General features: G+C 50.6%; 1 protein-coding gene across 1 annotated transcript in view; it reads left to right on the top strand.

Annotated features, from left to right (window-relative positions):
* Nucleotides 1–522: 522 nt before the first annotated feature.
* Nucleotides 523–5,562, top strand: part of LOC118395983 (prickle-like protein 1) — a 73,726-nt gene continuing 68,686 nt past the window's right edge. The window contains exon 1 of the mRNA XM_035790107.2: nucleotides 523–810. The gene's annotated coding sequence lies outside the window, so the exon portion shown is untranslated. The remainder of the gene's footprint in view (nucleotides 811–5,562) is intronic.

The following is a 5,562-nucleotide window of genomic DNA, read 5'->3' on the forward strand; positions in this document are numbered from 1 at the left end:
CCCAGTGGAAATGGAAGCAGGAGTGAAACTCGCGGCAAAAATCGTCAACATTCTCGGGATTACTAAGAATGTTCACCTCTCCCTCTCTCTCTCTCTCTCTCTCCATGTCTCTCTCACTCTCTCTCTCGCGCTCCCTCTCTCTCTCTCTTTCTCTCTTTCTCTCTCGCCATCTCAATTCAATTCAATGACTAAGATATGGTCTCTCTCTCTCTTTCTCTCTCTCTCTCGCTCCCTCTCTCTCTCTATGTCTCTGTCTCTCTCTCTATATGTCTCTCTCTCTCTCTCTCTTTCTCTCTCTCTCTTGCTCCCTCTCTCTCTTTCTCTCTTTCTCTCTCTCCCGCCATCTCAATTAAATTCAATGACTAAGACATGGTCTCTCTCTCGCTCTCTTTCTCTCTCTCTCTCTCTCTCTCTCTCTCTCTCTCTCTCTCTCTCTCTCTCTCTCTCTCTCTCTTGGTGGGGGTTGCTTGTTTAAGCCAATAGGCAAAGAGTAATGCTAATGCCATTTCGGTGTGGCTCGAGTTGAGCCCATTATTACGAACGGGGCGCTAGTGAATTTATAAGGAGATGCTGTGACAGTCATAGATGAACTTTTACAAAGTAGGCTCCCTAGTTCACTCGTTTTGCCTACAACATGCAGTCGCCGACATTTGGACGAATCTAACCGCGCAATTCGGGACAAGTCTGCGGGACAACGGTGCGCTTTCTGGACATTTCATTTCATGCCAATGCGACGTAACTTGAATCGTTTCTACACGTCAAGGAATATTAGTTCTGGATTCTTTGTTTACCAGGACTGAACTCTTTTGGGTAAGGATACCATTTATGTTGCGTCCTGTATCAAATATCAAACGATAGCCTGTTGCATAATGGAAACATGTTTATATTGCAATTTCGTTTAACTTTTATGAGCCTGAATTGAGCTGCCCAGTGAAGTGTGTTTTATTTTCTGAAAGTATTTATCATGAGCAAGCTATTTTAAAAGTGAATTAGTCACTTTATTAGGCTACTATTCACAATAAGCTTTGTGCTATTTGTTCATCTAGAGAAGTATATTTTCGATCAGTCTCTTTCATATTTAAATGCACTGCTGTTGACTCAGAAAACGTGTCGGCTTTTTTTTAGCAAAGGTATGAGAGGGCTTTCTATGATACATACAGACCGTTATGTATGGTCTGTAAATTATTATGAATGCTTTCAGAAATGAAATAGCCTTGCCTACAAGGGACATTAACAAAGTCTAGCTAGCCTGACCTTCCGATAAGATCACAAATAGTCTACTTTCCTTGTCGGTTGTGGTCTTGTGAAAAAACCCTAACGTCAATACTTGAAGCAATGTGGTCTAAAATATAGCGGGTGTCGAAGTGTGGAGGCTCCCTGGGTTCCAGATGTATGTTCTCAGCTGTTGCCTGTCACTTTGGTGACAACTGGTCGGCGCAGAGAACTGTGACTGGCCGCTGCTGCTGCGCTGTCTGTCAGTCTCTCCCTGCACGGTCCCATCCCCAACTCCGGGAGCTCTGCCTTGCGCTCTGCTCAACGGGTGAAGGGCGAGTCGCCTGGCGCTCTGCTCAACGGGTGAAGGGCGAGCCGCCTGGCTCTCTGCTCAACGGGTGAAGGGCGAGCCGCCTGGCGCTCTGCTCAACGGGTGAAGGGCGAGCCGCCTGGCTCTCTGCTCAACGGGTGAAGGGCGAGCCGCCTGGCGCTCTGCTCAACGGGTGAAGGGCGAGCCGCCTGGCACTCTGCTCAACGGGTGAAGGGCGAGCCGCCTGGCACTCTGCTCAACGGGTGAAGGGCGAGCCGCCTGGCACTCTGTTCAACGGGTGAAGGGCGAGCCGCCTGGCACTCTGTTCAACGGGTGAAGGGCGAGCCGCCTGGCACTCTGCTCAACGGGTGAAGGGCGAGCCGCCTGGCACTCTGTTCAACGGGTGAAGGGCGAGCCGCCTGGCACTCTGTTCAACGGGTGAAGGGCGAGCCGCCTGGCACTCTGCTCAACGGGTGAAGGGCGAGCCGCCTGGCACTCTGTTCTGCTCGCTCTGCTCAACGGGTGAAGGGCGAGCCGCCTGGCTCTCTGCTCAACGGGTGAAGGGCGAGCCGCCTGGCGCTCTGCTCAACGGGTGAAGGGCGAGCCGCCTGGCTCTCTGCTCAACGGGTGAAGGGCTGGCGCTCTGCTCAACGGGTGAAGGGCGAGCCGCCTGGCGCTCTGCTCAACGGGTGAAGGGCGAGCCGCCTGCGCTCTGCTCAACGGGTGAAGGGCGAGCCGCCTGGCGCTCTGCTCAACGGGTGAAGGGCGAGCCGCCTGGCGCTCTGCTCAACGGGTGAAGGGCGAGCCGCCTGGCGCTCTGCTCAACGGGTGAAGGGCGAGCCGCCTGGCGCTCTGCTCAACGGGTGAAGGGCGAGCCGCCTGGCGCTCTGCTCAACGGGTGAAGGGCGAGCCGCCTGGCGCTCTGCTCAACGGGTGAAGGGCGAGCCGCCTGGCGCTCTGCTCAACGGGTGAAGGGCGAGCCGCCTGGCGCTCTGCTCAACGGGTGAAGGGCGAGCCGCCTGGCTCTCTGCTCAACGGGTGAAGGGCGAGCCGCCTGGCGCTCTGCTCAACGGGTGAAGGGCGAGCCGCCTGGCTCTCTGCTCAACGGGTGAAGGGCGAGCCGCCTGGCGCTCTGCTCAACGGGTGAAGGGCGAGCCGCCTGGCTCTCTGCTCAACGGGTGAAGGGCGAGCCGCCTGGCGCTCTGCTCAACGGGTGAAGGGCGAGCCGCCTGGCTCTCTGCTCAACGGGTGAAGGGCGAGCCGCCTGGCGCTCTGCTCAACGGGTGAAGGGCGAGCCGCCTGGCGCTCTGCTCAACGGGTGAAGGGCGAGCCGCCTGGCGCTCTGCTCAACGGGTGAAGGGAGAGTGTGTTTACTCTCTCTCCACAGTGTCACCTTTCAGTCCTTTTCTGTCGTCTTGTGTGTTTAAGATTATTGATGGATATATTGTTAACTGACCTCTCTCGGTGAAACTAAGCACCTGTGCCCACTGCTCATGCAGTTCAAACGACTGCTTCATAATCACACACCTTTTTGAAGAGATTCTCAAAATTATTATAATCCCATTGGGGAATGGTGACACACGCACACACACTCATCTCAATATTTTAGGATAGCCAAAGGCACCAACACATGGCAGTGGATGTTATATTTACTAAAGTTCTCCTCAAATAGTATTTGCTCCCAACATGGTACAGTCAACATCAGCATAAGCATGTCTGCATGCTCTCTCTATGGAGGCTTGTATTGTAGTGTGGCTCTGTGGTATGCTTTAGGCTAAGTATCAGTCAGATGGAGGGAGAGCAGGACAACCCTCACACACACACACACACACACACACACACACACACACACACACACACACACACACACACACACACACACACACACACACACACACACACACACACACACACACACACACACACACACACACACACACACACACACACACACACACACACACACACACACACTTACACAGACAGGCTGGCTTGTAATCTGTCACTGTGGCCACAGCTGGGGAGCTGTATGGGAGAAAGAAAAGCATATCTCTCTAACTCTCTTTAACTCTCTCTCTTTAACTCTCTCTCTTTAACTCTCTCTCTTTAACTCTCTCTCTTTAACTCTCTCTCTCTAACTCTCTCTCTCTCTCTCTCTAACTCTCTCTCTAACTCTCTCTCTAACTCTCTCTCTAACTCTCTCTCTAACTCTCTCTAACTCTCTCTCTCTAACTCTCTCTCTCTAACTCTCTCTCTCTAACTCTCTCTCTAACTCTCTCTCTAACTCTCTCTCTCTAACTCTCTCTCTCTTTAACTCTCTCTCTCTCTCTCTCTCAAACTCTCTCTCTCTTTAACTCTCTCTCTAACTCTCTCTAACTCTCTCTAACTCTCTCTCTAACTCTCTCTAACTCTCTCTCTCTAACTCTCTCTAACTCTCTCTCTAACTCTCTCTCTCTAACTCTCTCTCTAACTCTCTCTCTAACTCACTCTCTAACTCTCTCTCTAACTCTCTCTCTCTAACTCTCTCTCTAACTCTCTCTCTAACTCTCTCTCTCTAACTCTCTCTCTCTCTAACTCTCTCTCTCTAACTCTAACTCACTCTCTAACTCTCTCTCTCTAACTCTCTCTCTCTAACTCTCTCAAACTCTCTCTCTCTCTTAACTCTCTCTCTCTTAACTCTCTCTCTCAAACTCTCTCTCTCTTTAACTCTCTCTCTCTTTAACTCTCTCTCTCTAACTCTCTCTCTAACTCTCTCTCTAACTCTCTCTCTCTCCAACTCTCTCTCTCCAACTCTCTCTCTCTCCTGATCCCAGCACAGCCCTGTTTAAAGCCTGTCGTCTCAGAGAGGGGAGAACAGATTTATCCATTCTCACACTTCAGAGTGGTCTCCTACAGAGTCATGCATGAGAGGTTTTAACTGTCACTTGGTCAGGCAGTGATTATGTACAATACATTTGGGGGTTGAGTTAGTGTGACCCCGTTCATTTGGGGGTTGAGTTAGTGTGACCCCGTTCATTTGGGGGGTTGAGTTAGTGTGACCCCGTTCATTTGGGGGTTGAGTTAGTGTGACCCCATTCATTTGGGGGTTGAGTTAGTGTGACCCCGTTCATTTGGGGGTTGAGTTAGTGTGACCCCGTTCATTTGGGGGTTGAGTTAGTGTGACCCCGTTCATTTGGGGGTTGAGTTAGTGTGACCCCGTTCATTTGGGGGGTTGAGTTAGTGTGACCCTGTTCATTTGGGGGTTGAGTTAGTGTGACCTCGTTCATTTGGGGGTTGAGTTAGTGTGACCCCGTTCATTTGGGGGGTCGAGTTAGTGTGACCCCGTTCATTTGGGGGTTGAGTTAGTGTGACCCCGTTCATTTGGGGGGTCGAGTTAGTGTGACCCCGTTCATTTGGGGGGTTGAGTTAGTGTGACCCCGTTCATTTGGGGGTTGAGTTAGTGTGACCCCGTTCATTTGGGGGGTTGAGTTAGTGTGACCCCTTTCATTTGGGGGGTTGAGTTAGTGTGACCCCGTTCATTTGGGGGGTTGAGTTAGTGTGACCCCGTTCATTTGGGGGGTTGAGTTAGTGTGACCCCGTTCATTTGGGGGGTTGAGTTAGTGTGACCCCGTTCATTTGGGGGGTTGAGTTAGTGTGACCCCGTTCATTTGGAAGTTATTATTGAATCTGAGAGCAGAAACATTGGTGTTTGAAACACTATGGCATGCTGTGTGTGTGTGTGTGTGTGTGTGTGTACGTGTCCTGTGTCCAAGTGTGTGTTCATCTCTGTGTGTGTGTGTTTCTTTGGGAAATAGGGAAAGGGGAAGCTCTCAGAGTAGAAATCAAGGTATGGGTGTCACCTAGTGGTTAGAACAGTCACTCACTGCTTTGGTTGGCAGTTTTTGGGTTCAGCTCATTAATGACAATTCATAATGACATAACTATCTAAAGTGAAATCATATCTAGGTGATTTATTGCATCTCTTCACAAGGTAATGATACTTGATGATTCTCCAAAAGGGATAATGTTTTTATTTATTTAACAAGTCAGTTAACACGCTG

This window comes from Oncorhynchus keta, chromosome 17, assembly GCF_023373465.1.
Source record: "Oncorhynchus keta strain PuntledgeMale-10-30-2019 chromosome 17, Oket_V2, whole genome shotgun sequence".
NCBI lineage: Eukaryota > Metazoa > Chordata > Actinopteri > Salmoniformes > Salmonidae > Oncorhynchus > Oncorhynchus keta.